Source organism: Seriola aureovittata, chromosome 22, assembly GCF_021018895.1.
Source record: "Seriola aureovittata isolate HTS-2021-v1 ecotype China chromosome 22, ASM2101889v1, whole genome shotgun sequence".
NCBI classification, from domain to species: Eukaryota; Metazoa; Chordata; class Actinopteri; order Carangiformes; family Carangidae; genus Seriola; species Seriola aureovittata.
In genome coordinates, this window is record NC_079385.1 from 1,991,871 (window position 1) to 2,012,026 (window position 20,156).

At 42.3% G+C, this 20,156-nt stretch overlaps 1 protein-coding gene and 1 long non-coding RNA gene across 4 annotated transcripts in view; one reads left to right on the forward strand and one right to left on the reverse strand.

Moving 5' to 3' along the window:
* Positions 1–20,156, forward strand: part of tmem178bb (transmembrane protein 178Bb) — a 121,503-nt gene that overhangs the window by 29,257 nt on the left and 72,090 nt on the right. The window lies entirely within an intron of this gene.
* Positions 2,133–3,965, reverse strand: LOC130163578 (uncharacterized). Of its 2 annotated transcripts, none has more exons than XR_008826482.1 (3): positions 3,543–3,965; positions 3,063–3,280; positions 2,133–2,683 (listed from the first exon to the last, which is right to left on the reverse strand). It is a non-coding gene; the product is annotated as an uncharacterized LOC130163578 (long non-coding RNA). The 2 variants fall into 2 exon arrangements; XR_008826483.1 differs by having other exon boundaries at positions 3,063–3,324.

Below are 20,156 nucleotides of genomic sequence, written 5' to 3' on the forward strand. Positions count from 1 at the left end.
GGAGATTGCTACCCACATTTTTTCAAGATAGAATATCAAACATCAAGGTGATCCAAGAAAAGAAAACACGGGGGAATATCAGGGATCAAGGCAACTGCACTAAATATGGCACTGATTTAAATGGATATGTAGAGAATCAGCTTAATCAATGATCTGAAAATTATTATTATGGCTCCGTGTTGGTGACAGTCAATTTTCATAAACATGATATCTCTGGAACGCCTTGAGGGAACTTCTTCAAATGAGCAAAAACGTTCACTTGCACTGAAGGATAAACTGATTAGACTTTGGTGGTCAAAGGTCACTGTGACCTCACAAAGCACGTTTTTGGCCATAGCTCAGGAAATCATCCACTAATTATGACACAACACTGACATTTCTGTCACCACAGTTGTAAAGAGTGGTTATCTGAGGTACCATAACCTTTCTGTCGGCTCCAATCAAAGCCTGCAGCTTTCCCTTTACATTTTCATCCATCAGTGATTGCAGTGAGGATCTTCTGGGTTTCTTTCCCAGTGACTTCCACTTTGACATCCTCCTCAGTTTGATGATGAGGGTGATACTCCAACTATGCACTGGGGTCTTCCTCTCCTCCAAGTGTTTTGAGGAGGTAGTGCTGAAACAATTTGTGGTGCCTAGAGCCAGGTTTGTCTGCAGACAACTGCAAACAACCATGTTAGAAAAGTTTTAAACAAGGGACAAGATGAAGCGCTGGTGGCCGTGGTGACTTCACCCCTTTGAAAGAGCAATAACGGAAGTAACAGGTTGCAAGCAGGAGGCAGGCTTCTTCCTTGAGAGGGACACACTCACATCCATGGGCTTGCCAGAGCGGGTGGTTTCCACCCAGCAGAAGGCCCCGCCACCCTCCACAGGCGCAGCATATTCCTACTGGATCCCCTTGCTTGCTTTGCGCAGGGGGTTCCTACAGTGGGTAATGGGAGCTCTACAGGACACTCCCTTTTAACTGCTGGAGTTGTTTGACTTGAAACAGCGTCTGTCAATAGAGCATTTCTTCTGGTGACATTGGCGAGGAGAATAGGCAAGTTGCAGGCATTTATGTTGTTTTAGGACTTTACCAGATGGTGCCTGGGTGCTGCTGTGCCACTATCCTGCCAAAAGTTTTGTCTGAGATACACTTTAACCCGTGTACTGACCCTTCTAACCCTCTTGAGACGATAGGGTAGACAGACCAACTGTTTGTCTGCCTGAGCATCTAGGTGGCCTCTGTCCAAAGTGACTTGGTTGAAGCAATCCAGCAGGCCTGCAGTTTCACAGTTGTGCTCTGCTGTCTGGGGTCTGAATATTTCAGCCAGCAACTCGTTTTGTGAGCTGGTGCCAGGGGCCTTTGCCAAGCCCATGTCAATTGTTCTTGCAGGGCATTCTGGCGTTTAGCTCTAATTTTACATGCTATTGATCTTGTTTAAATGAGCTATTTCTAAGTTTTTCTATTGCTACATAGCTAACGTTAGCATTAACATCTGTTTGCTTACCAGTCTTGCTGAGAGCTTCAGCGATCGCTGCATTTACAAAACAAGAAGTTATAGTACGTCCTCAGACTGGACGCTACAGTGACTCAGCATTGTAAAGTGTCAAGGTTAGCATGCTAACTTCAGCGATAAAAATAGATAGCAAATAGCTATCTAGCTAATAGCAAAGCAAAAGGGTTTTTTTTCCAGCTGGAGACAGCTCTTGGTGCGTAAAGGAATAAAGTTTGATACTAGACTGGTAAGTAAACAGCTGTCATTGCTAATGTTGGCTATGTAGCAATTTCAAAACTTACAAATAGCTCCTTTAAAGCACAAACTGACAATCATTAAGTAATTCTGCTATGAGGCAGACTGAAATGTCAGTGGGAGCAATTGGTGAGAGGAAAATACAACTTCATTTTATTGAAGTTGGCGTATTGTGTTTAAGCCTGTCTCATTATCAAGTGAGTTGGCTTAAAGCAATGATCAAACTCAAAACCAACAGCGACATTTCTAATATTGTGAGATTACATACAGTAGTTTAGAAAGAATCCAAGAGGCTTGAAGATATTTGAATTTTACACAAAGAAAAGTGAAAATTCTCCCAATTTAGCTGAAATGAAAACAAAGCAAGAGATTCCCTTTACACTTAACCAACAACAGGCTTTTAATGAAAGCAGATGCATAATACAAATAAGTGGTCAGTTAGTAAGGTATTTATTTTAAGACTCTAAGATAAGGTTCTTGTTAAAAGGAGGAGAGATGCTTGTCAGGTTCATTTAGACCGTGGTGAAGGTGAGGTCTCTGGTCTATTTTACCCTGACCTCCACCAGAGACCTTCAGTTGTAAATCTGTCTCCCACACACACACCAGCGAGGACGTGTGTGTGTGTGTGTGTGCGTGCCTGTGATGAAAGGAAAAATACAAGAACCAAGCATACATAGCAACATGGATGAAATCCCTCTCCAGTCGATGAATCCTGCTCTGCTGCCTGTCATGCTTCAATGTGCATTTACATTTGATAGAATAACATCAGCTCAAAATGTGTTAATACTTTCTAACTCTTGATAGATGATTATAGATTTTTATGAAACTCAATCATCTCGGCACGGGCTGAATAGATCGGTAATTGGCCCCCCTCCTGGTCAGCTTCCCTTCTCCTCTTGCTGTACTTCTTTCTCTCCATCTCCGTGTGCGTTAGACTTCATATCTCCTGTCTGTTAAATGAAAAGACATATACAGCACTTCCACATGGGGCACATGCATACAGTTAAGTGGAAAGGTTAAAGTCAGAATCACTTAAGCTTCCAACGATCCGAGTGTTCAAGGAATAATGGTCTCCTCCGAGGAATAAGAAGCTCTCCATTACTGCCTTGGCCTTGATGGAAAATCAACAAAAGGTCAGATGAGCCACTGGAGGTCCTGACTCGGTGAATTGGTGATTTTTTTTTTTTCAAAAGCTATTTTCCTGATGATATTTCATTTTAAGGGCACATTCTTGGCTGCGGAAGACTGCGGTGATGATTGCATCCAACATGAACATGTAAAAAAAGCAAATATTTCCCACAAGCATCCAAACACCGCTGCTTATTTCACCTTTAACCGGAGAGGAGGGACTTCTCCAGGAGATCCGTGAAGAAGCTGACACACGCGCTCGGGAGTGAACAGACAGATGTGTGTGTGTTGGTGTGCCGCGGCGTGAGCGCGGTGTCGGTGTCTCCGTGTGTCGGGTCGGCTCATAGGTCTTGTTACAAACACCTAGCTGCCCCGTAGCACTCGGGGCTGCTTCCTCGCAACACTCTCATCTCCCACCGCTGTGACAACAACATGAGACAGATGGGAACACACAGTGACCTCCCTGCAACACAGTGTAGTACAGCCGGTGATGAAACCGAAGCAAGAAGAATCTGAATCTGGAGCGTAGCTGCCACTACAGGGGCAGAACACAGGTTCAGACTGGGATTGGTAGCAAACGTTAACAAAACGATCAGGCAGTTCACCCATTTATAAACATTATTACAAGCATCCCCATTACTATCATTATTATTATCTTTATTCTTATTATTATCTCCTTACCATAACATTCTGTTGTTTTTTTTCTTCCTCTCTCTACTTTTCTCCCCTCTCTTTCTCTACTACCAGTAATTTTTATATCTTTTGCACTCACACTCACACACACACACAGTCAATCAACAACATATTCAGTTCACAGCCTCTCATCCAACAGTCCTCTGGTTGCAGCTTTTGGCAGCAGCGGCGGTGTGGGCCCTGGTCCCGGTCCCTGGTGTTCACTGGGGCTACCCTAGAGGTAGTAGGTGCTAAATGGGATTGGGTGATGGTGCTGCACCCAACCAACCAGCCAGGTTGAGCAAACCCCCCCCCCCCCGGAAAAGGAAGGGGGGAAAAAAAACAAAAAAACAAACCACTCCACCACTCAGCTGCCTGGCCCCTACGCTTGCCCTGCTAATCACCGGATCTGGTCCCTGTCCCCGCTATGGGCCCCCCCACCCCCACTCACAATCAACTCACACACACACACACACACACACACACACACACACACCATACAACATTTACACAAGCTCCTCTATTCCGTCTCTCTCTCTCTCTCACACACACACTACCGTATTTTTTTTTTCTTCAGGGTTTTTTTCCTATTAGACACCCTCTGCAATTATTATCATTATTTCTTTTTTTCTCTCTTCCTCTTGTGTGTTTGGTCCAATCTTTCTCGCTACTGTTACACTCATCTTCACTTGTTTTGTAATCACTTCATAAAGGAAAAAAAAAATACGGTTCACCCTGTTTTTCTTTAGGGTTTACCCACATGACCGGAGTGAAACTGAAGTTAAACAGACCCTTTCCACAGCAGGTTTTTTTTTTTTGCTTGTTAAACACAGGTGCCACTAATGACATAATTAATTACGTATTGCATTGCGTTGTAATTATTGCTGGAATGGAGCCATTGCCAGTGTTTTTAATCACACCTGAGCTTCACTGTGAAAGCTGTGAATCTGATTCGTTCGGGAGTAAGAGAGGAACAGGAGTGTTCTGATACCGGCAGCTCACTAAGCTTCACTGAGAAAACACACTGAGCAGGAGAACCTTTAGTGTGTAAAAACTGGCAATTTGGGCAAAAGTTTAGAGCTTTGGCAAAGCCTCTGAGCAGTTGCCAGGCAACAAGCACAGACTTTGGGAAGTTACTAGTCCTAGCCAAGAAATAGTCCAGCACATAACTCCCCTGTAAAACACCAAATCATTGTTATATGTCAGTTAGTAAACTTTAAAGGTGCTGGTTGGTGGATTTCATTACTGTTGGACCTTGTTTTGGAAAACTTCATATTGGGTGTCTCTCCATACAAATACAACATAGGCCTACAACAATACTACTACAACAGATACCAAAACAAGCAGCTGCAGCAACAACAGCAGCAGCCAGGTCTATAAAACAAAGACCCAGTACAAGTGCTATTGCACAATAATAGCTCACAATAATGCTGTAACATTGCAATACAAATGTCCAAAAGCCCATTGTACACGGCACACAAGAACAAATCCAAATACCCACATTTTTTCTACTGAATATTAAAGTGCTCAGCGGCAGCTTATAATAAACCACATGTCTTACCTTGAGCTACTGACCAGGTGCTCCAGTAGTTAATAATAATAATAATAATCCAGATGCGGCCTCGCGCTCAGGGGGTTGTGGACGTGAAGTCTCTCATAAGAGCATGCATCAGGGAGAGGTGAGTAGTTTTTCTCCTCTGGGTCATGGTGTTGCGTAACCATGTGTTCAAGCGATGCGAGCAGGAGACGGTCTGCTGAGATGAGGTCACAGAAACGGGAAGGCACAGACATAAGTCTAAAGCGATGGAGTGCTGGTCAAGATCCTGTCCTTTGCAGGCTGGACTTCTTCTTCTTCTTCTTCTTCTTTTTAGCTGGCGGTGTGCCTAAAAAGATCTACTATATGTTTTTGCGCCATTGTGATTTTATCCTTCAATTAGCTATCAGTGCTACAGCAGCAGGATGCAAAATTATGAATCCTACCCTGCCTCTGATTGGCTAGTGATCGTTGCCTTCGTTAGTTAGATTGGTTGGTTTAGCAAACCCCGCTTCCCGCGGCCATGGCTAGCTGGTTCACCCTATTTGGAATCTTTGTGCTAAGCTAGGTTTACCAGCTGCTACCTATAGGCTTAGGCTGTAGTTAATTCACGGATAGAGATATATATCATATTTCTATCAAATCTCTAGTTACTTATAATTAATAAAATGTCAGGACAGTGTGGTCATTTTTACTGTTCTTCACAAAGCAAGCGAGGAAGCTTCTCCTTAAGTCTTCCTCCTCCCAGTGTGAACTCATGATGCTTTATGCTTTAGTGGGAGCTCTACATGAAGTGGAACTAGGCAGGACCTGATAGGCTCCATTGATGACAAAAAAGTCCCACACATAAGACAACTGGCAGGGTTTGTGGGCGGGAAGCTGAGCTTCTTGGCTTAGTTCTCTCCACAGGCTTCCAACTACCAAAATAAAATTTGCTGCACAAAATCCTACAAATATTGTTTAAATAACAAACAAATTATTAGCATAAAAAGGTTACAAATTATTCTGTGATTTCTTGAAAAGCTGCTACAAATTCAGTAATTGCAGGGTGTACCATTTCTGTTTGCATGTTTCTTCTTGACTTAACGCCTCCGGCTGTGTTCTATGTTAATGCGTCTAATTTGGAGGTGTGATGGTCCAGGACTCCATTTCCAGAATGCCTGCCTCCCCTCATTAATTTGGTTCAATCGTACCACTGGTCAAGGTGCCATTTGGTTGGGCCAGCTCCGCCGCTAATTGAATTCCACTTCCTGGCTGTGCTGCATGAGATTGTATTAATATGGCATGAGGAGCACAAATTAGGTCCAGGCATTGAGGCAGCCATCTAATAGAATCCCCTGCACGCAGCACAGCTATAGATACCATTGCTGACCAAAGGCCTCTCCGTATTAGCAGAAACATATTTTCCTGGGAACACCTGAGGGGTAAGAAAAGAGGCTTATACACTATTTTATTATCTATTACCAACAGTATTAGCTCAGGAATCACTGTACATGTTTTGTTATTAGAAATTAGAATTTCAAAAACTAGAATCACCACCTCGTGGTTGTTTCCTCCGCCAACCAGCCGAGTTGCAGGAAATATAGACACAGTCTCTCCTTCCTGAGTTCCAGCACTGAATAATAGCCAGAAGTGTTTTCACTGTGTGATGTCACAGTGAAGTTGACCTTTGAGCTTTTAGACATGACATGTTATTACCTAATTTTGTCCTAATAGACATTTGAGTGAAATTGTGTCATAATGGTCACAATGACCTTTAACCTTTAACCACCAAAATCTAATAATTTCATACTCGAGTCCGAGTGAATGTTTGGGCCAAATTTGAAGAAGTTCTGTCTTCAGCATATGGGGCGGATGCTCAACCAACTGAGCTACTTGACACCCATAAGTCACGTTTTTAAGATTCACTTTTTACACCTTGGTGGATTTCAACTACATATTTTAACCAGATGAAGGATTTTAGTCACTGGATGTCTAGATCTGAATAAATGTTAGACAGATCAGCTCAGAGTCATCCTGTGTCAACTGAAGAGTGTCAGTGAATCTCTGGTTTTTAAAGTGAAACTGTTTTATGAGTGTTAGTCTACTGGTTTTAATCCCCTGGTGTGTTTGTTATGGAGAGGAGGACACCTCTGTGGATAATTCAGCTGCTGGTAAAAACCTCCTGAACGTCAAGGTTACCATCAGTCTCAGCTCCCATGATCCCACGCTATTTCATGACGTCACTCAAAGTATTTTTTTATTGTTTTGATTGAGACTCCTAGAGACAGAAGTTGCAGATTGCGCAGGTAAAAACAAAAGATGATAAATTAATGATAGATAATAAAAAATACAATGCTAAATCAGTCAGGTACCTCTTTAAGCCCCTAGCTAAAAGCTTGTTCTAGCCCTGGCTACTAGTTGTCATGCTCCCTCAAGTGTCTCTACACCTTAACTGGGCCCTTCTGTACCCTTGGGTAACACTGAAATTATACCAAACTGCAAGAATTGATTTGATCACAATTTTGAGAGCTTCATATGGTGTAAAATGAAGTTGGTGGGGGTCTGTTTGCAGCGCAGTCCCTGGGGCACGGCTGAGCCAGAAAGAACATTTCCTCTCTAATTCAGTGAGCCAGCACTGCAGCAGCCTCTTTGGGATCTGAGTAGAAATTCAGTGTGAATCTTTCCATCTTCCCTCTCATGGTTGTACTCGATGTTTTGTTGCGTCAGATTCTTTTAGGCCCTTCGCAAACACACAACTTGATTACTAATTTGTTATTCCGGAGTTGCACAGAGCTTCGGGGTAATCATAGTGCGGGCAATATGCAGCGGTGCTCTGCCTCACCTTGCCACAGCATGCACATCTCTTTGTCAGTGGCTCCCTGGAACAGGCATGGAGGGGAATATCAAACAGTAGTGAAGAAACAGACTTGTAAGAGCAGCTGCAGTTCACTGACGTCACACTGAGCTCAGCCAGGTGTACGGGCCTCACTTTCACAAATATGGATCAATAACACAGTCTGGTCTGGTATCAGGCCTGCAGGCAAGTCTGAGCGGGATTCTAATATTTATCTACATCCTGTCTGATATTTGCACCATCTAAAGAGCAAGGTCAGTCAAATGTTCAGCTACTACTAATGAAGGTAAGATTGTGAAGATAAATATGATGTTTTGTGCTGATATTCTGAACATCAACCCCAAAACAGTATGAATAAGATTAAACATATAAAGGACATTCCATAGATCATTATGATTAATTTCTCAAGAAATTTTAAAGCTCCATATAGTATAAAGGTAGATGTCCATGTGTTGTTTGATTATAAAGCAGGTCTAGGTTCTATATTAATACTGTGAAAGTATCAAACACAGAGAAATGCACACAGCCTGTATTCAGACACTGAGCCTTAAAACCAGCCGTCAGGACTTTTAGAACTTTGTGATGTCACAACAAAGCAGTCACTGCTCTCAGGCATCCACCAAGCCCCGCCCACCTGGACCCAAATCTTGCAGGATTTGGTTTCTCTGAGTGTTTGCCTGAAATCTGCTATATTTTTTACTGGATCACTACAAAAACAATCAGCCAATCAGAAGAGAGGATAAGAGCCTCCTCTCCTCTGATTTGCTCACCGATCTTTTGTTACCTGAGCTCCAGAGAGAAGCCTGAGAGAGGAGATGTAAAACTACTTAAGATGGTTTTTGGTTCTTAAAAACCACAAATTTATCTTCTTGTGGATCAACACTTCAAATAAAACACAGAAGAAGAAGAAAATACTGGACCTTTAAATACAATGTAATAAACTTTGAACCACATTGAGTGTATCAGTGTCAATCCACCATATCAATTTAAGCCATCGTTTAACAATCCAACGCTTCCATCTGTAATCATACCAGTACAACTACACTTATTCATTCTCCATTCTCCTTCGCCATATATATGGCAGAGTATGCTACAGTCACAGAGTGTGACTCACCTCAGTATATGGCTAATATAATGTTTCTGTACAAGTGGCATTCATTTTTAAAACTATGTATTATTTTTTGCCAGATGTTGGAGCTTTTTGCAAATATGCAAATACATACATACACACATATATACATATTGGTATGTATTTATACATTTTAATTAACAGAATAACAAACTAAAGTGATTCATATAAACAGGTTAGGTTTATTTAAATTGTATATTTGTTTATCACTTAGTTTTTTTTAAGATTCTTTCGAATCTCTCAGTTGTACTAAACATTTTAAGTCATAATCAAGATTGTTCCATGCATAGATTCACTCGTTCTACTGAAGAGCATTTATTTTCTGCATTTGTACCATCCATTAATTTGGTACATAAAAAATAGACAACCCTCCATTTGCATATTAGGAATATTTGATAGTAGTAAAACTGTAATGCATTATTAGCTGTAATTAGTCAGGTCACTAACTATTAATGTATATAATTTCACAAACAAATCAGCAGATACTTGTTAATGTTATTTGGTTCTAATGGCTCTATATGCATTTTTATTGCCCATGCCTCTGGTTGAAACAATTATTGAGGAATACTGAAAATACAGCACATTCATTTTGGATATGCCTCTCTCTGGATGAGTGGCTCTGCTTGTTCCTACGCTTTAGTTTCGAGAGATAACAGGCGTTTTAAGACTGTAGAGAATTGTCCATTGTGGCCTGTTTTCTGTTTGTTCACACCATGAGCAAGAACAGTGAGTAATTCCATTTAATGCTCTCCTTTAGTCTTGGATTTCGCAGCGCCTTCTCATCACAGTTGTTAACATACAAACCAGGACATGAGTACACTGTCAGGGCATTAAAGTTTGATTACAGCATTACTGGAGAGGTTCAGGCACATTCACAGTCATAGAGTCCGTTGCAGATTTGAACCAGGCGGCTGTAAAATGAAGCCAACACCAAAGTACCAAAAGCTGCAGTTCCTCTGATGACCACTAGTGTCTGGCTCCAACAGTGAATCAATCCCCATAGACTCCCATGTTAAAATGTCCAACTTTACAGCAGAAATAAACATGTTTTACAGCCTGGTACAAAAACAGTTTTGGTCTCTAGAGCTAATTTCCTCCTTCATGACACCTGTTTATATAACTCACCTGTTTACATTTTATTAAGGTCGTAAAGTTATGGAGAACTGAGGGCGTCGCCTCTTTGAGTGACAGGTGGGTGAGCCCATGCTTGCCACAAATCGACATGCACCAAAGTCTCGTCTCCACGCCTCTTCGCCCATTTTTGGATTAGCTGGGAGTTAGAGGCGGACTGCCAAGATGGTAGCAGCGGAGCAGCTCACTCTGAGCTTCAAAACCGCTCTTCAGAAACCTGTGGGTGACGTCACGGAGGCTACGTCCGTCTTTATTTGCAGTCGATGGTTTGAACCTGTCTGGTTCTGAGATCAGTTCGTGGTTTTGTGGAACAGTCCACTCTGCCAGACCACGCCGTCTGTGGTTTGCTGTGATCTGCCATTTTAGGAGCTCTCCCTGTACCGCTGCAGCTGGCATCACAGTGGCTGGCAGGAGATGTATGACTGCCGCTGTGGGCTCAGATCATCGCTCTGATACCAGCAGGCTCATGTCCCTTTTCCTTTTTTTAAATTTTTTTAAGCCCACGGCTGATAGAGACAAAGGGATAGATTGAGGCCACAGTGAGTTGAATAATAAAAATCATATACTCCAGAATACTCCAGAAACATATAAGTAACTATATCATTAAAAAAAAACACACACACAGACACATTCCCCTTCCAACCTTTCACACCCCAAAGAAGCTGTGCAGATGGAAGCACAGTGAGAGGGTTGGTGTTAATTAAATGCATGGAGAGCCTCTTTTTAGCTGGAACCTTGGGAAAGTTGGTCAAGGGAAGTACACAAGTATTGATGATGGATGTGCGCGTATGTGTGTGTGTGTGTGTGTGTGTGTGTGTGTGTACCTATGTGTGGATGTGAGCACAGTCTGAGGAAACAAAGCACTGACATCATAGCCTTTTTATGAGAAGCTGAGCACATAAACATAAAAACATAACTTTTGGAGTACACAAGAGGAGTACGCATGAAGTCCCATGGATTGATATGAGTGAGTTAACTCATTCATTGCGTTGGGAAATTGTTCCAAATATCATCATTTATTATCAGTCCAACATGGACCCCAAAGGCAATGAAACGCTGGTCTGCACTAGAGTTTGATTGTGTTTGTATTTGTGCTGGTTGGCTGCTGTGCCATATTTTGTTGGCATAAATATTTTTTGCCATTGCCAGATTAGATTTATCTATTTATCTGACACTCAAAGAAGCACATAATTAGTTCTCGAGCAGGGAATTAACAAAAATATAAGCTAGGTTTCAAAATTTTGGATCTGGAATTTGTCTGGTCAGATTTTAAAGCATCCTTCAGGTTTAGGTCTCAGTTTCAGGCTGGTGCAGAACTCAAGAATTCAAGGCGAAGCTGAAAAGTGAGGACCAGAATTACATCGACTTGAATTTAAACTAAAGCTAGTTTAAGGAATAAAGTTTAGGGTCAAGAATAATGTTCCGGACATTGGTTTAAATGAAAACTAAAATCACCTGCGTGCCTATTCCACTCAGACTAGTTTCAGATTACATCCCGGTTTTTCCAGTCATAGAAAATATTAAACATGTGTGAAATTTTGTTATAATTGCTGAGTGAAGTCTTTAGTAATGGCTAAAAAGTGATTTGTCAGGTGACCGTGACCTTAACCTTTGACCTTTAGCCAACAAAATTGAATCTGTTGATCTTCAGTCAAAGTGAATGTTTGAGCTAAATGTGAAGGAATTCCCTTGAAGAGTTCTTGAGATATTACGTTCATAAGCCCAAAACCGCATTTTGTGAAGTCATCACCACCTTAACCTTTGACATTTGACCACCAAAATCTAATCAGTTCATCCTTGAGACCAAGTGAATGTTCTTTCCAAATTTCCGTCAAAGTGTTACTGAGATATCTTGTCCATGAGAATGGGACGAACGTACTTCCATCACAACCCGAAAACAATGCACCTCTGGCTCTGGATGTCGCCGCTGCACAGGCATAAAAATGTATTATATTTTGTTAAGATAAGGATTTAGCTGATGGAGAATGAATGTAGTCAGTGGACGGCCCTTGCAGCTGCAATAAGACCAGCTTGTGAGGTTGTGTATGTTTCAGAGGAGGGAAGCTCCAGAAGCCTATGACTAACAGGGTAACGTGACTAATTAAATACAGTCCACCTGTCTGTCACAGTCGCTACTTCCTGCACAGCTCTCCCTCACAGAGCTACAGTCTGTCTGCGGGGGCCTCAGGGAGCCACCGAACGCCCGGAGCTCCTCTCTCACCGGTGGTGGCCTGCTGTGACAACACGAGCCCATTCTGTTAGGCAAAGAAATGAAGTGAAATGTCATCAGTGAGGCAAGTACACATGCTCCTCAGTGTCCTGACTCAAGCCAGGAGCTGAATCAGCTAATGACAAGGCCTGATGGTCCGTACCAGTCAGAAATGAGCAGATTGTTAAAATGTCATCATTTAGTCTGACATCGTCCTCCTGATAACAATTCCTGTGACTTTTTCAGGCTTTCAGTCAGTAGTGACCGCTGAATCCTGCTGCTCTTTCTTCATTCAGCACTAATGTTCCATAACCAAGCTTGCAGTTAGCGTGAGGCTAAATCCACACAACCAAATTTTATTTTAACGACGCATCTCTTTTGCTACGTTTTACTCCTGGCGTCTGCACGAATCCAGCCCCATTTTAGTTTGAAAAACTGTTGTGTTGTGTTGTAGTCTGGACGGACACGAACTGAGACCTTTGGGCATGATGGCATAGACACCCATGGTGACTTCCTGATTGGGACACAACATGGATGTGTTACCGACTTGGTGTCTTTTCTAGCAGCTGTTGTTTATGCTGCAACTGTTTTTTTTCGTCGTTCCTTGGTCATAGTATTTTGTGCGGCTAACCAACTGCTGAGTAGACAATCTGCTTCCTGTTTACACCGCCTAGCGCATGCTCAGTATACGTGAATGATGTATGAGTTTTCAGGCGTGTTCGTTTGGAATTACATTGTTTTTGATACGCAGATCATTTTCGTTTTAAAACACCATTTCTAAATGAATACGTACTCGCGTGGGTGTAGCCCGAGACCGTCTACACCAGACAACCAGCACCACTGCTTTGTTCGTTTCGATGCTTAGCACAACAAACCCTATGCTCATATTTTCTGGACAAGGACTTATTGCAGTTGTGAAAAATAAATGTCTGTTCTTACTCAGACGCAAAGGCAGAGGGAACTTGACATTCCTGCTGCAAAACCCCCAGGCAAGAGGGTGGGACACATGGTGGGATGTTAAAGAGTCTTTAGCACAAGCCTCTGCAGTTTACATTCTGTCTGTCAGAGTCAGTCTTTCTTTCTATAACTCTAATCTTTCCCTGACAGTAACCAAGTTTTGGATGACTTAAACAAGCCCTGTGGCAACACTTGCTTGTTTTATCTTTGTCTATATTTCATTTCTTCTTACTTTGTTTATTCTTATGCACCAGAACACCAAAGCAAATTTCTTGTATGTTGGAAACCTACTTGGCAATAAACCAGATTCAGATTCTGACGATGTGATATTCTCGACCTGATTGGAGGTGAGAGAGGAGCCAGGGTTTGAGCCTCTCTGTCAGAAGGGATTGTCTGAAGATGTGCGCTGTTATCCCCTTATATAAATGACAGCGCGTCTCCCACAGTCTCTGAACTATAGGATGTAGTGACTCAGCTAATGAGCACTACACCTAATAAAAACAGATGATCATCAGGGTCATGTTTATGATTTTCTAGGACAGTAATCTCTGTAGATTACTGTGGTAAAATGTTCATGTGAACAGTATCGCTGTAATTACAAGCTGGTAGCTTTAGGCCACAGCAGAGACTCACACACACACACACACACACACACATATTCTGGCAGGAGGAACATGTTCACATATGCTCACTCAAATGTTCAAACCACTGTCAGCTCTGTGATAGTGACTATGTGTCAGAATCTGCCAGCAGCCTCCAGGATCTGCTCCTCCTCCTGCATTTGGAGCGGTGCATGCTGGGATTACAGGACTAATATTAGTGCCAGGCTCAAGGAGACTCAAGGCTGGTCCAGACCCATCACTCCTTTTACAAGTCGAATGGGGTTGGGGTTTGGGTGGGGGTGGGGGTGGGGGTGGGGGGGCGCAGAGGAGACGAGAGTTAGCGAAACAAGAAGGGCTTGACAGAAGGAGGAAGGAGTAGAGGGGAGAGCGCAGCCTGCAGCGATGTGTGGGGAATGCTGTCATCATTATTCAAATGTGATGCAAATTTCATACTTTCAAGTGACTCCACATTTGCTTGAAAATGGGACTTTGAATCGAGGCAGGGACAATATGAGGGAGGGGAATAAGCGAACGACATCAGAGGAGGATGAATCCAATCAAAACAGAGCCAATGACACAAAGCGGGGCTTTATCTTACAAACAGGGCCACAACCTTTCCTGATGATTCATTCACTTTCGCTTCAAATTCCCAGCTTTCCCTTCTTATGCAACGTCAATTCCCCACACCAAAGGGCACAATAATTGGACTTGGCCATTCAGGCCTGAAAATCAGTTCCATCAATATGTGAAATAACCTTCCCACCTTCTCTCCGTGCTTTTGATTATTCACCATCCACCGTTTCATACCGCCGCGCTCTCTGAATGCAGGGAGGCATACTTAAGATGTACTTACCCAACAGCATGCAAGGACATCAAGTAGGTAAGGACTGTGGGAGACTTTAAAATTAGCTTTTAATCCTCTGTGTGATATTAATGTCATAACTAAGCCTCGTTACTCCATTATCTCCAGCTGAGCCTTTAACAACTATAGTTAATACATGGTGGTAATGTTGAGCAGTGTTTAGCCTTACCCCAGTAGTGCTGGTTAGTTGGTCCACGGACATCTCCACAACTGCCAGTAAGATTTCACTTCTGTGCCGTTATTCCTGGTTCCCAGAGGATGATACTTAAAAAGTCAAAATTCCTATTTCTTTCTCTAGAAAAATCAAACAAGACTGGCTCAAAACCTAGTACTGTATATGTCTGGACGGCCTGTGGTCAAATCCTGATTTTATTACCACGATGTTGTCTGACAAAATCACCAATCAAAGACTGAGCTGTGATTTCAGCTGTATTTACTGTAATATGATCACTCAGAGAGAATGTTAGAAGAGACACGTTATCACGTTATTTTTATTTTATTTTTTTAGTGAGAGAGAGAGAGAGAGAGAGAGAGAGAGAGAGAGAGAGGATGACACACAGCAAAGGGCTACAGGCCAGTCCAAAGTACAAATGACACATGCTCCACCAGGTGAACCTTTATTTAGTCTCTCACACAGAGCACAGCCTCCGTCTGGATCTACAATAATTTAGTCTTTATTTACTTCAACTCCAGAATGTAACAGACTTTTATTAGAGGCAGGTCTTAATGTCTAACTCCCTCTGTTTGATATGTAGAGTTGGTCATAGTCGTTAGTACGAAGCCTCGTTACCGATGACTTCTCTCTCTCCCTCTCTCTCTCCTGCTCTCTCTGCTCGGTGTGTCTTATGTTTAGTTTTTCCTCTGCCTCCTTTAGTAATAATGATACATGGAATGAAAGTAGTTTATTTGCTGTAATGGAGGCGAAGCACAGAGTATTGGAAGTCTCCCTCCTTTTCCCTGCAGTTCAGTAGACTGCTGCTCAGCACTTTACTGTGGAAATATCATCAGTCACTCAGTCAGTCAGTCAGTCAGTCAGGCACATTCCTGATAATAGGGTTGGCCTCGCTGTAGCAGTCCAGTCAAATATATCAAATTACTATTATACTTCACTCATTCATACAGTTATTGCCTATAAAATTCATGTTATGAACTAGATTTACTAGTTATTACAGTCACTCAGCAGATACATTTTCATGCTCTTAAAATGCTGTTATATACCCAGTCAAACCAGTAATTTTTGTCAACAGTCAGTACATAAATTCCACCTAAAACAGGCTCACCGAAGCTTTTAAATGAGCTGGATTTTTATTTTTCCCAAGACAAATCCTTAACAAGTGAAGCAGGTGAAGTGATTTGTTTCACAACCAGCAGCAGCAATAACAACACAGAGTGATGGAAAATTATAGTTTTCACTGAATGTGTCCCTAAAGTTAAATCTCAGATATCTCAGATTTTTTTTTTTTTTTTTATTTGGTGAAGGAAGAGAAAGACAGTAAGGGGTAACATAACATAACATGACATGACATAACATGATGGCATACACTGCTACAGAAAATCGACAGCTTTTTGTTATTGCTATAGATTTAGATATATGACATATATATTTTGATTTATTGAGTGGGAGAGAGAAATAGGAATATTATGTAATTGTGATATTAATTAATATTTCTCTCTCCCAGTATCTCAGATTTGATCACTAAACAAGTTTCTGTGGCTGACAATGTTTTGCTCTGTCTCTCAAACTATCGTCATGGCTACACATTTCTACAGTCTGTGTCAGGCAGTCGTTCAAAGAGAGTTAGGGCAGATCAAGGAGGCAGATTAACTTCAGTAAGACTTGAACAGTATTACTCCAGCTACATTAACACAGTCTAAGATCTGTGGATGAGCATCTCTCGGCGTCTCTGCTCTCCGCGATCAAGTGCAGAGTGTAAAACTGAACCGTAGGCAGTCTGCATGTGGGTCAGCGCTGTGGTGTAGTCCTGGGCAGGCACATTGCGCTCAGTGCTGTCTTAGCTCGGCCCCAGCTGTCTCACCAGTGTGCAGACGTGGCATGACACACATTCAGGAGACTAGGCTAGAGAATCGTGTGGAAATGAATCTCACGTATACAGATCTGATGTCTGGGGCTTGCGCTTCGGCGTCTTTAAATGTTTAAATTCTGCAGCGTTAATGGGAAATGCTGCTTCCAATATTTCATCATTCGATAATTCAGATATGGCTATTAGCAGTGCTCACTGGTTCTAATTCAAATAGAATCACACAAGATTTAGTTCTTCTCTGAGTGGCAGTACAAAGCATTCTGAATATGGGACTGCTTATATAGATGTTGTGTCCATGGGAACACCCAATCACTATCCTGCACTATTGAAGACGATTCAAAGTCAGAATATATTACATGGGAAATAGTCTGAAGTGTTATTCATCGGATGCTTTTGCCAATAGGAGGCTTAGCACGGTGTGGACATCTGAATATGTTTCATGGTTCCCTAAAAGTAAAGGTTAGCTATAGCTGAGAGCTGCTCTACCTCTGACATTTCATCTTGAAAGCCTCAAGCTGTGAAAAAGCAGGTTCGATGCAAAGAGACTTCCACTCCTGTAGCTTACAGCACCTTGATGAAAGTGCCCGCCACCTCTGTCTTTGACTTGTGCTCCTGCTTTTCTCTATATCTCTGCCATAAATGTCGAGCGTGCATCATCACACCGCTCAGGATTAATTTTCAGTTTTGGATAAGAGTGTTTTTAACGTGGGCCAACAATGATCAGTCTTTAAGAGCAAACTGTGTGTCAGAAGATCCTTCTGCAAACTCGCCAGCCATTCTGCAGCTTTAAGGTTATTGAAACACACTGTGTTTAATGAGTAATTTGTTTCCATAAAAGCAGCGGGTCTTGCTGTCAACTCACACTGAGATGAAATAAAGTAGTGCTCAAATTAAAATAACAGCTACTGTGTTAACAGCAAGACTGATTTGCTGCAGACTCTCTAAGGAATTAGCTGACAGTAACAGAGGTGCCAGTCACAACAAAGGATTGGACAAACGTCCCCTGGGCCTCAGACATTTTACAAAGGACTTTAAAAAACACCCAGCTCATCTTGAAGAAACAAAACTGACGAGTTTCAGCTTCTCCTGGAGAATAGATGACTAAATTTTAAAGCTGAAGTGTGGACAGTTGATTTTTGCTTTTGGATCCTTCCAGCTATCTGTGGCTGGAACATAAAGGGGATGCTCCTAAGGTGGACTCATTCTATTAATCTTAATTAAATTCTAGCAGTCAGCTGCACAGCTGCTTTCCCTGCTATTAAATTTACCGAGTCATTTACTGGGTCCCTCTTTCTTTGGTAATCTGATGTAAACAACACCAGTGGCCAATGCTGTGGAGGTGTTGGGTCAAAGGCACTACATTTTTAAAGATCATTATCACTATGATTTTAAAGAAGCCCTAACCCTGATGTTATAGGGACTTTAAGTAGAGATGATTGAAGTAACGGCTACGGCGCCGGTAAACATGCCAACATGTTGCTGTAGCAGTGGAAATCAAAGATCACTAAGCAACATTTAACTCTGTCAAAGACTCCTTTAGTTCTTCAGGAAACCGAGGTCGCTCTGAACGTTGCTACAATATGTCTCTTAAAATGACCTGAGAGCCCTTGTTATTTGCTTTAGAGACAATTTAATTTCAGTCTGTTACTTCAGCACCACGGACAGCGTCATGGTTTCATCAACACACAGCACAGTGAGGATGTGGGCTGCAGAGGGAGGATGGAGGTTAACAACAGTTTGTACATTTTGGTATTTTTGTTAACAAAGGGATCGACCCCAAACCCACCCCACCCCTTCCTCCCCCAAATGGCTTACTGGAACATGGCTCTTGGTGCACCTGGAATGTACAATTACCTGCTAACTCTTTAACGTATCACAGGGTATCACAGGGCAAACTAGTCTTTCTCCTGTAGTGGACAGTTGGGCTGCAACAGTAGGAAGTCTCGACATAGAATCTAAGTGATTAAAGTCCCTATTGACTATTGCTAGGAATTGGGATTTGTCTCCTGTGTCAAAGACACACGCTTTGTTTGTCTGCTTCCATCCACCCTGACCTCCTCCCCCTGAGGTTCTGAGGCTCTATAACAATGTAACAAAGCCACAAGACTCATCAAGTTTATGTTATGATATATATATAAATCAGTTACATTCAGACATGAACAACTGGCTGATCATCACATGTCTTGTATTATATAAAAACATCATATGGACAAGGTGAAACACTTGATTTTTGCAAGGATACTTCATGTATAAACTTTATAATGAACCTGAAATGGAAAGGATTCATTCCCTGGGGAATGAGTGTACTCACTAAATGTCATGATTACTAGACAGCAGTTTTTGTTGTAAACATGTAGAAATGCTTGTCTCATAGTGGCATGTGGTCAAGGGTCAACGCATTAGCAAATTATCTTCTACTGTAAGATACAGGTAGTTTAATGGAAGACTTGACAGCACCTTCTGCAATAACATGACAAACACAGAATTGTTTGTCTGATGTGTAGGAGAAATATTGACCTGATGGCAGGTTTTGAGATTGGTTGCCCTTGACAATGCTGTTCGACAGACAGACAGATGACTAACTCCCATCATGGCAATCTGCCATTTTACCCGACTTATCCTCCCCCTGCTGGGCCTAAACATGTGGGATAGAGGGACAGGCTTTGGTCCAATTCACCCTCCCTGTACCTGATCTTTCTGTCCTCTGTGAGGTGAGGAAGATGGTGGACTTATATCACAATCAGGGTCGCCGAGGGAGGGGGGGGCACCTGCAATCCATCATTGCTCTGCTTTACCTCGGGAGAGATTTAGGACCCCCCGTAACAGAAGGCTGGCCTGGCATGTGTAATGGGGGAGGGGCTGCCACCCAAACAGAAAAGCGCTGAGACCTTCAGATGAAAGGACAGCAGGATATGTGGGTGCTGGGCATTGAAATCAATCTCACAGCATGATCAGTGACGATAGCATCACCAACCACAGCCCTGCCATTTCACAACTGTACTGCAGTAGGGAACCTCATTCACTCACTGGCCTGTTGTGTAGAAGAATGTGCCTGAACACCGAATACTTATTTTAACCAAAATCACAATTTTTTCCTAAACCTAACCAAGCCATGACTGTTATAATAGTAACCTTGGCGACAAAAGTAGACAAGTGATGTGTTTACTTGCATCTCCTTGGTTGTGTTTAGTGGCAATAACAGGAAGTGTCAGTCCATGACGCAGGAGACTGCTGATCTAACCATGACCATGATTTTTCTGCAACCTGGTCAAGTTATAGTTGCCTAAACTTAACCAAACCTTAAGCAGATACACGGAGGCT